The sequence below is a fragment of the Silurus aristotelis genome (assembly GCF_946808225.1).
Source record: "Silurus aristotelis genome assembly, chromosome: 5".
In the NCBI taxonomy this organism is placed as follows: domain Eukaryota; kingdom Metazoa; phylum Chordata; class Actinopteri; order Siluriformes; family Siluridae; genus Silurus; species Silurus aristotelis.
Genome location: NC_139578.1, coordinates 28,376,829 through 28,388,666, shown reverse-complemented (window position 1 = coordinate 28,388,666; position 11,838 = coordinate 28,376,829).

The window sequence follows — 11,838 nt, the reverse complement described above, 5'->3', positions numbered from 1 at the left end:
TTCCTCATCACTCATGATGAGGACATTCATTATAGTTCTATCATTGTTGAGAGGTGATTGAATGCAGAACTGCTCTTTACAACTGGGGTGATCAGAAAAACATTTTAGCATGCATGCACAAACATCACCCCATATAGTGGACAAGCTACAAACAAACTACAAGTTCTGCTTCTTTCATTTGAGAGCAGGAAACTGAGGCGATTATGGGCCCAAATTCACCCAAGTGGCTGTCTGACTTTTCTCTCACGAGTCAATAAATAATAAGAAACTATTTGAAATCTCAAAAACCAATGACTATGTGGAAATCTACACAGAGCAACAAAACAATGTGTTCAAAGATTTTCATGAACACCACTCATTTAAAAAAATGTGTAACAATTTACGCAATGTTTCAGCCCTTTTACCTTTAGAAGAAATTTCCTTTCAGTGCTAATGTCATGGATTAGATTACAATGATCCTTGCTATGGTTGTGTGATTTGTATGTAAAAATGCCAAGTTTCATGATGAAACATCAATCAATAGTGATGTATTACTTAGAGGCCACCCTTCCCGGCAGCAAGTAAAGACTGTGCAGGAAACTGAGCAGTCCAAATTCTGAAAGCTATGAGGTGGTTGATGACGATCATTTTGATACTCTTGCAGTGGTGAATTTCCTCAGAAGCTAGTATTTCACAATGTCATGCTAGGGAAAACTAAAAACACAAAGACAAGAAAAAATGTAATGACACATTTTACTTCCATGGCTACTGGATAAATACCATGTAGCATGGTGTCACTTTTCTTAAGAAACAAGGTAGGGCAGAAAGACAACGTGTGGTCAAAGTGTAGTGTAGCATGACATGCCACACCCAGAGCATGAGTGGATTCCTAATGCAGGTCGAGACAACCCAAGCTATTGCATTAAATCCTGGGAGATAAAGAAGAAAACTGATCATTGTTCTCCAACCTACACTACAATTATACCAGCTCATTCACACACCTCCAGTGTAAATTGTTTTTCCCCCCATCTTTTTTTAACACCAGTGTTTGACCAATATTTACTACCAGCATGTGAGAAGTTCTCCCACTGACCTCATGTCACATTTATATTTATAGCCTTTGACAAAACCCTACAGAAGTGCTATAGTGGAATAGTGGAGTCTTTTTTCAAAAATAACTCCTCGTCTTAGTGCTTGGTAAAGAGGTAGCTTTTGGTCTTAGCGAATACAAATATCGTAAATGCAGCCAAGCTACAATTTTCTTTATAAGATTAGGTGTTATTAAATATTTTTATGCTACAGGAAAACTTTTTGATTATTTCAACTGGAAATTTACCTCTTGGGCTCTATAAAGTCTTACCTTTTTATCTCCATTTATTGATATTTTACTCAATTCTTTACTTTTGATGTTTTATGGTGTATGTTTCTTAAAAAATTTTATAAAACACAATTTAAATTCAGATAATTTTTCCTGTATCAAGAGATTTTTTTCAAGAGAGCTGACGCACTACCATACCATCAGAGATGCAGCTTTTTGAACTGAGCACTGATAACAAGCCAGATGGTCCCACTCCTCTTTAGTCTGGAGAACGTAGTGTCCATGTTTTTTATTAAAAAAAGAAATAAACATTTAATTAATCTGACCACTGGAAACTTTTCCAATTTAGAATTTCACCCTTGTGCCTTGTGTACAGATATTTCTTAAGATTTGTGAACATTCGATAATATTATGTAATGTGAATAATGAGATTTTATTAAAATGTAGAAAACGTTTTCTTTAGTCAAATTATCATTTTTCGAGAGATAATTGCAAAGCTGTCATTTTTAAATGAAATTTAAGGGAATACAGAACATATATGAAAAGTACACACTACCTCTAGACATGTTTCAAGCTTGATCAATTGGCAGATCAGTTTGCTTCTTTCTAGAAATAAATTTGTAAAATGTAAAAAAATGACCAGCCAAAAGAACAAACAATTTCATGCCTAAATAAGTCAAAATGTCTAGATATACTGCACTTAATAGTTGACTGTACTGTTGAAGATAGAAAATTCACCTCAACAAAGAAACAAACTGTCAAGTTTGGGCAGGTTTATGCCCTGGATAGTTTAACAGGATTGGAACCCAGTGTGTTGGAGTTTCATGTCCCAGGCATCCCTTTTAACCCTTAACGTCTTCATATATATATCAGACGGGGCCTCACAGTCTACATTTATATTGGGTCTTCATGCTTAAATGTCTTCCCTCATGACCCAAAAGACACTACACAGGACAGTCCTTTGGTCTCCCTACCTCTCTTTTTCTCTTTTTCTCTTTCTCTCTCTCTCTCTCTCTCTCTCTCTCTCTCTCTCTCTCTCTCTCTCTCTCTCTCTCTTTTTCTCATTATTTTCTTAATTCCTCTTTCTTTATATGTATGTTTGTGTTTAGTTTACTTCTATGTCATGTTTAGTACCATTAATTAAATGCTTTATATTCACAAGTGATTGTCTCTGCGTGCTGCTCACAATTTAAAGTCATTGAATACTGATTCTGCTACATGCTAATTTACAGCTAGTATGGTATAAAGTAGGGCATTGTTTCTTTCTTGGCTGGGGGGGATAACCTTTCCTAGAATGAATACAATATTTTACTGTCTGCTCGGTGGACGAACAGATCAAATAATTGTAACATTGATTCTATTACCAGTTAGAATTACTCATAGAGGGTTCTCTTTTTGCGAGCTAATTCGCTACTCTGCTGTTGTAGATCATCCACTTCAAGCTTTGATTTTGTGTGTTCTTTTCTGCTCACCATAATTGTAATGAGCGATTATTATTTGAGTTACTATATCTGTCCTGTTAACTCAGATCATTCTGGTCTGCTTTTTCCCTCTGTTCTCTAGCTCTGATTTGTCTCACCAGCTTGTATAAAACTCCACAGACTGTTGATTCCAGGAGATCCGCATTTTCTGCATCACTCAAACCAGCCTATTGGAGAGTAATAGCCATGCCAAAGTTAAAGTCTCAGAGATAAAATTTTTTTGTTAATTTCTGATGTTCTAAACAAGAGCGACTTGTACTGTATATATAAGAATTTATGCACTGTGCTGCTGGATAATTAAATAAAAAGGCAGGTGTACAGTTAATCCTATTGATTAAGTACATGGGTGGATAACACACAGTTGAACGTCTACAAAGAATACATTGCAGTGGTCCTCAAAAGATGTAATACGGACATGCCAACAGCCTGAACAAGCACCCGATTGGCCTCGGTGTAAAAAAGCACAATTTTTCTGACTTTCATTTACCACATATGGCAGATGCAATTATCCAGTGTCACTTACAATTATACAACTAAGCAGTGGAAAGCCAATGGCCTTGCTGAATGGTCCAGCAGTGGCAGCTTGGTGGTGCTGGGATTTGAACTCACACCTTTCCAAATAGAAGTTAAGCACTAAACTCTCACTTACTGATGTTGAAAAGGACACAGGAATGTTAATGAAGACAGGTGGTTTTTCAGACATGCTTTTTATGTAGTACCCAGAGTGTGCTGTTTGTCTCTGATTGTCATGTTAGTCATTACCAAGTAATGATAAATGTAGTAACTACTGATAATAATTCACGTGTAATGATAAAACCTTTAGTATACTATCTGAATGTGTAATTTTAGACTAAATTAGACTGCAGATTTGTGCAGATCTCACTCATTATCATTATCAACAAGTCATATTACCCATTCCAGTGTCCATTTTGTACTCAGTTGCAGTCATCTGGACCATTCCTTGTGAGAAAAATGAGTATGGCCTGGTGAAACAACCCATTTAGCGGCATAGTATTATTGTTTGTCTTATCTCCAGATATTTGTTTTCAGGTAACAGCTCTTGAACAAACCAGTCATACTCGCCCTTCTGCTATGAGTTTTGAAATATTTGATGAGCAGCACTGACAAATTCACTTCACACCAGTGGCGAAAGTGAAAAGTTCATGCCGCTCTCATCATGACCTTTATAGTGTCTTGCATGGATCAGATGCAAATGTAAAAGTTTCTCCTCAGAGTTCTTAGCTGTTTAACAACCAGAAAACACAGGGAAACCCTGGTTTGGATTAAATCAAAGTTAAGCAGATGGATATGCCCCTAGCATTATTGGTTTCATGTAAGGGCTGGTTGTTTAGAAATCATGAAATCAAACTGTTTCATGAGTGAACATGTTTGAAGACCCACAGTCAGTAGTATTAATTGCTAGGTAAGATAAGGTTGCCTTGGCTATTTTTTTTTCATATTTTAAATTAGGATTATTTTCAGAGAAAGGCTGCAGAAGTCAGACCATTGTTTCAGGGCAAAAAATTATATTCAATTTCTGCTAAATAAGCTAAGAAATTCAAGTGCAGTGTATCAAAAGCAGGGTATCAACAATGTACTGGAACATGTCTGATTTATGATTACAGTATATTGCGATTACTGTGTGCTAGAAATGGGAGGCTATGAACTGAATGTCCTCAAAAAGCCATTCTGCACATAATGCACACCATTAAGTGTAGTGCACACTATAGTGAACATGTTTCTTACTCCTTATCAACAGGATATTGAATTTTTATAGTTTTAGGACTTTAGGACTTTTAGGAGTCCACTTGAATTGGAAATTTAGCGAAGGATCTCTAGGGCCTTATTTACCCATCCACTCTTTTCTCTGAGCTCCATGTAGATAGTCCTGCATATTTGCCTCAACTAATTTACATACATTTGTTATATTTCCATTGCATTTGCATTTAAAACAGTACAGGGACTGTAGCAATGATTTGCATTTTCACCGACAGCTTTCAGAGCAACGCGTCAAATGATCATTTGCACGGAAATGTAATCACAAGGTTCACATTAAACATTTGCACCTGTTGTATGCTTTTTGTCATGTGACTGCCGCATGATTTTCTCCCAATAAATGTAGCTTCCTGTGAGGAGTTTTTTTTGTGTTTTAAATGCTACTTTGTCACATTTATATTATTCGCACATGCAATTTTTTTACATTTATTTTTGTCAAGTTTTCTTACATTTATTATTTTTTTTAATGTGATTTTTTTCATATTTCACACCTGCAATTATTTCCATTTCCTTCACTTTCACAAGTGATTTTCTCACATTTATTTTTTCACGTGACCTAATTTTGCCAATATTCATACATATATTTACACTTCAATGGTTTGACATGTTTTTTGAATAATTTGTAATCATTATGCAAGAAATTATTTATAGGTCCCCTGGTAGTCTAGTGGTTAGGATGCGGCGCTCTCACCGCTGCGGCCCGGGTTCGAACCCCGGTCAGGGAACCAACACCAGCCATTATGGTTGCACAAGCCAGTGCACTCTTAGTGCCGGTTCCGAGCCCGGATAAATGGGGAGGGTTGCGTTAGGCAGGGCATCCAGCGTAAAAACATGTGCCAAATCGAACATGTGGATGACCTGCTGTGGCGACCCTGCCGGAAGAAAGTTTTTATATACATATATAATATATATTTTTTACTTATTTCTGAGTCATTAATGGAAACCATGAGTCAAAGCCTGCATGTAATTTATCTTTACATTTTTCCCATGTCAGGGCCATAACACAAAATAAACAAAACACTGCCTGGACATGTGCTGAACATCGCTGTGTATTTTTCTGTCTATGTAAGACTACCTGCATTGTTGTGTGGCACTGAATTGTATATTAACAAGAGGGAAGATAAAAAATATTTGTGAAATGTCAAAAAGAACGTAACCCATACAAAGATTTTAGATGTCTGATATGTTGATATAGATAGATAGATAGATAGATAGATAGATAGATAGATAGATAGATAGATAGATAGATAGATAGATAGATAGATAGATAAATATATTGATTGACTTGATTGACTTGATTGATTGATTCTTTTTTCATCCCAATAGGAAATTTACAGCTGCCAGCAGTATCCACAAACATCTGTAATAAGGCATGCAGTAAATTGTACAAAATACAAAATACAAAAAATTTAAAGGTAAGTTAAAGTCTGTGCAAGTTAAGTGTCTGTGCAAAAACTCAGTGTTATATCGAGTCCCGGCAAACCGGATTGTTAATGTGCATAGTGTACAGTGTGTAGTGCAGTTCAGAACAGTGAGGAAAGTAGGTACAAAAGTTTATAGACATCTGAATTAAGCCTCTACTTGCAGTTATAATAACCTCAACTCTTCTGGGAAAATGTTTCACTGGGGTTCCACTGGTGTTGGGGTTTAGTAAAATGGGGATTAGTAAAATCAGGTACTGATAAAGGTGAGGTGAGAAGGCCTGGGTACAGTCAGTGTTCACATTTATCTCAAAGGTGTTGGATTAGGGTTGTGATCAGAGCTCTGTAGCAGGAGATCTTCCACTTCAACCCATGCAAAGCATATCTTCATGGTGCTGGATTTTTGCATGGGGGCATTGTCATGCTGGAACAGGTTTGGGTCTCCTACAGTAGGTCATTTGGAGTGAAATTTTATGCTTCAGTATCCAAAGACATCGTATGCATTTGTAGTCACAATTTGGGAAAGAACCACATATGGCTGAAAATTTAGGTATCCCAATACTTTTGTTCATTCAGTGTACATGCACATAAAATGCACATAAAATGTACATATATTTACACACAAAATGTAAATGTACAATGCATAAAATAGTCAGCATGACATCATTAAAATACATAACATGTTATACAGTGTTATAGAAAGTGTGTAAAATACAGAAGTTATTAAAATTCAGCACATACAATAAAGAAAATAGCTCAAATATTGTTGTATTGTTGTACGTACGAGGCAAAATATTCTGTGGATAAAATACACAAAATGCATAAAATATTTAGTTAGTAAAATATACTACATAACATATTTAATATGTGACCTACATGAAATAAGCTGAATGAAGAAAAAAGAGAAAAAAAGAAATCCAGTACATGAACGAGTGTAATAATAATATCAGTAATAATAATATTAATCACAATATTAAGACATTCTTTGATACTAATAATAAAATGTGCAAAATCTTTAGTATGTAAAGTACAAAAAATGTAGTATAGTAAATAGAATAAACTAATAGTAAAATATTATGAACAATATAAAAACATAAAATGAGCATTGCATACAATTTATTTCTATATTTATGTATATATTTTGTCAATAAAATACTTACATAGAATACAAGTAAAATATTTCACCCCGAAACCATTCAGTAAAAGTCATTTACAGAACAAAGTGTGTAAATGAAGAAAATGATGGATTGAGAGACTCCTCATACACGCATCCATTCTAAAGCCTGTAGTTTCTAATAATTGACACATATAAGTAAACATGCTTTTCAGGGTTATAGGACATGGCTATGGGTGGAACCTAAAGCTTTTATCGAAGGGTTTAATTTTCGGGTAACGTGACAGCAGCAGGTGAGCACTGACACGGAAAAACCACGTCTGTTGATTTTTGACATTTTGATGACTGCAGTGTAAGTAAATACATGTTAAACATGGAAAAATGATTGACATTACCAAAATTGTTATTTGCAAATGTAGTGCTCAGTCTGTCTTACAGTCTGATACTTGCAGGTCTGACTTAAACACATGACCTAAATTCCTGAGGGACAGGAATGTTCTTCTGTATAATGTTCTAGGACGTCAAAACTACTGTTTGTATTTGTATTATTTAATGAAGGTAATAATAATAATAATAATAATAATAATAATAATAAAATGTATGATGACATTATAATAATAGTAATATTGAATAATAATAATCAAGTCATATAATCAAGTTTATTTGTATAGCGCTTTTCACAACAGACATTGTCTCAAAGCAGCTTTACAGAAAACAACAGTGAAGGTGAATGGTGTGCATTTGTCCCTGATGATCAGCCATGGTGACTGTGGCAAGGAAAAACTCCCTTAGATGATATGAGGAAGAAACCTTGAGAGGAACCAGACTCAAAGGGGAACCCATCCTCATTTGGGTGACATCAAGAGTTTGATCATAAATCTTTCAACAATACAGAACACTGGAGAGAGAGAACTAACATGAGTACTGGAGTATAAGATTATAAGTGAATGTTCTTTCTACAGTCTTTGGTATAAAAAGCTTAACATTTGTGATCATCATAGATCCAGCATCAGCTTCTCCATGCCAGGACCTTTAAACACTCGGCATCTACTTCTCCATGATCATCCATAGGTCCATAATCTTCACGAGGTGGGACGTGACTGGAGCTGGCCAAACCTCAGGATGCCTCGGGATGGGGAGAGAAAGAGAAGCAGTGGAGAGGAATTAGCGTAGCTGCTGTTCATGATATTAACAGCACAAGTTGATAATGTGCATGTGATCAGATGTTCTGGAGCACAAGGTTGTGATGTGATGTGTGTGATGTGTGTTATGTGTAGGCTTTGCTAAAAAGATATGTTTTTAATCTACACTTAAACTGGGAGAGTGTATCTGAACCCCGAACACTGTCAGGAACACTATTCCAGAGTTTAGGAGATAAATGTGAGAATGATCTACCGCCTTTAGTGGACTTTGCTATTCTAGGAACTACTAGAAGCCCAGAGTTTTGAGATCTCAGGGAGCGTGACGGATTGTAGCGTGTTAAGAGACTGGATAGATACATGGGAGCCAAACCATTTAGTGCTTTATAAGTGTGTAGCAGTAGTTTGTAGTCTATTCGAAACTTAACAGGAAGCCAATGTAGGGACGATAAGATTGGGGTTATATGATCGTATTTTCTTGACCTAGTAAGAACTCTTGCTGCCGCATTCTGAACTAACTGAAGCTTGTTTATTAATGATGCAGGACATCCACCTAGTAATGCATTACAGTAGTCTATTCTAGAGGTCATAAACGCATGGACGAGCTTCTCTGCATCAGATATAGATAACATATTTCTTAGCTTAGAAATATTTCTAAGGTGAAAGAAGGCTGTTTTTGTAACTTGATTGATGTGATTTTTAAAAGATAAGTTGCTGTCTAAAATAACTCCCAGGTCTTTTACCGTTGAACTAGTAGTTACAGAACAACCGTCTAAATGCAGGCTGAGATGCTGGAGCTTCTGTGTACTATTTTTTGGGCCGATGAGCAAAATCTCCGTTTTATCAGAATTTAATAGCAGAAAGTTAAATAATACAAATAATACAAATAATAATAATAATATTTACACTGTAAATATCGGCCAGTTTTTATATAATTTTTTTTTTTTTTTTTATAGTAAGAAGAGGAAAAAAAGGCTTCCAAATTACAAGAAAAATTTATATTTAATTTGCATTACTATACTACTATACACTGCCTGCACTTAAATTTATTTCCAATGTGTTGATTCTGAACTGAACAAGAGACAAAAGTCTATTCATTAAGGTAAGTGACCTTATGCCCTGTGAGGAAGGTATTTGTATAGTGTTATTAATTTATTTTCTGCTACACTATTACAGATGTTTCTGCGTGGCATGTCTGACATGTCCTAACTATTTCACCGTACGAACAAACAACGCAACATTAATCCCGCTGTCAAAGTATTAAATACGCTATTCACATGATGCCACTCATTTCTGACTGAAGGTGTTTAGAGGCTTAGCGTTATCGCACCGAGGAAATCTGCTCAAAGGCATGTTGGTGTACGCCACACCCTTTCCTTAACAACTTTCAACAAAAACATGTGCTCATGGCCTGTGTTTCGACTGAGAGGAACCCTCACTCCCCCTCTTTCCCTAGACAATTCAATTCGAGGATATCCTCACTGTACATTGTTTTGTGTCTCATTTTAAAAACAAATCATGTTGCAAATCCACAATCTAGATGTTTGTTGAAGGGAAGGTGGAATGATTAAGGCACTTTTTGAATCCGAAGTTTGTGAGTTCAAATCGCAGCCACTCGGAATAATTTGCGAAATGAAATAAACATAAATGGAAATCTTTCAAATTGGATGTTGCTCTGTTGTTCTACGGATTGGAAGTGGACCGTGATTATATTGTCCTCCTTCACTGTGGCACAGCACAGAAACATTCCTACACGCTGAAAGCACTGAGATCACACGGTTTCGCTCCCATAAATAGAGCACCAGATAAAGGTGTGAAACAGAGCACAGCATTCCACTGATAATGTCTCTACGACGACGTCTTATTCACGGGCAAATACTAGGAACAACACGAGTCTGTCAAAATGCAAGCAATAGAACATGATTTCGAATAAACGCCCCCCAAGAAATGTTGGCACTTAAGATTTGAGTTGGTTTGCTCATTATAAAAGCATCGCTGTTTTGGTTTGGGGGAGTGGAACGGCGGGGGATGTGGAGTGAGAGGGTAGACCAGTGCACTTTGTGACCCTCAATATAATTCATTGTGTTAGAAAACAAAAAAAAGGGTGTGTCTCACATTAAATGTGTAAAGAGGCTGGCTAAGGCATTGGACTCTGGACCAGAAGGTCAGAAACTCAAATCCCAGCACCACCAAGCTTGGTATTTTTTTTTACAAGAATATAATTTTTGGTATGGATTTTTGTGTGTGTGAGAAAATGTTCATATAAATGTAATACAAAAAAAGTGATAGTAATCAACTCCATGAAAACAGTGTGAACCTTTAAACCTTGTAAAATATTTACTTTATTTTAAATTCAATTTCAAGTTTACTTTTGGTTACTCAATATTAAGGTAAAAAGGGGATCATACTGTAGCATTAATTAAACCTTGTACATTGTTGCAGGGGAAGGTCCTTGCAGGAATTGCGAGACAATATGTGTGTGTGTGTGTGTGTGTGTGTGTGTGTGTGTGTGTGTGTGTGTGTGTGTGTGTGTGCTGCATCCTGGGTGAGGCGTTCGTGATTTGTGATAAATTAGATGTTATGACTTCAGAGAGAGTGCATGGTATTTCACATACAGCCAGGGAATGCAAGGCGTGACAAAGAAAAAAAAAAGAAAAACACTATCTCAAACATTAGGGTGTGTGTGTGTGTGGGTGTGTGTGTGTTTGTGTATCTGTTTGTCATTATAGTATTTAGTTTGGTAAATAAAGCATTTAATAGAAACTAAAGCTAATTTAGTGAAGCATTCATCTCATTGTACATTGCTTTCTACCTAATGATTGTCTTGTGATTTTCAGGATGCAGGAGTGACTAAGCAAACACACACACACACACACACACACACACACACACACACACACACACACACACACACACACACACACACACACACACAGTAAAGCACAGCCGTGCCAGGGTTTAGAAGTGTGTGTGTGTGTGTGTGTGTGCGTGTGTGTGTGTGTGTGTGTGTGTGTGTGTGTGTGTGTGTGTGTGTGTGTGTGTGTGTGTGTGTGTGTGTAGGCTGAGGAATTATATTTGGGGAACTGGCGCTCTCTGCTGGTCCTGAATCATATTCTATTGCCAAGTGATTGTGGAAGCAAAAGCACAATAAAGCAACATATGTATTTTTCTGGTAAGATTATTTATATACACATAACAGCTTCTACACACTGTATAACTTCAATTTTATTTCCCTTAAAAATGTTCTGGGATTTCTGTATGTGATCCTTTATTTTTGTTGAACAGATAATCCCCTTTACGTTTTTCAATTACAAGAACAAATCCATCAAGTAACCCAACACCGAGTGTGTATGGTAAAATAATCTTGTATGTGCAGATTACGGGGGAATAAAATCATTCGGTCTTCAATGGTCTTCAAAATATACAAAAATAAATAAATCACTAAGCACAATAGCAACAATAGCAATTATTTAAAACAAAACGATTTACAGGCACATGGTAGGAAGTGAACACTAGATATTGTGATTTGTGGTGAGAGTAGTACTAGAAAATGTATGTTACCAAAACTATCCAATGCTTCTTTAAGGAGCGTAAGTGTGTAGGCTGTAGA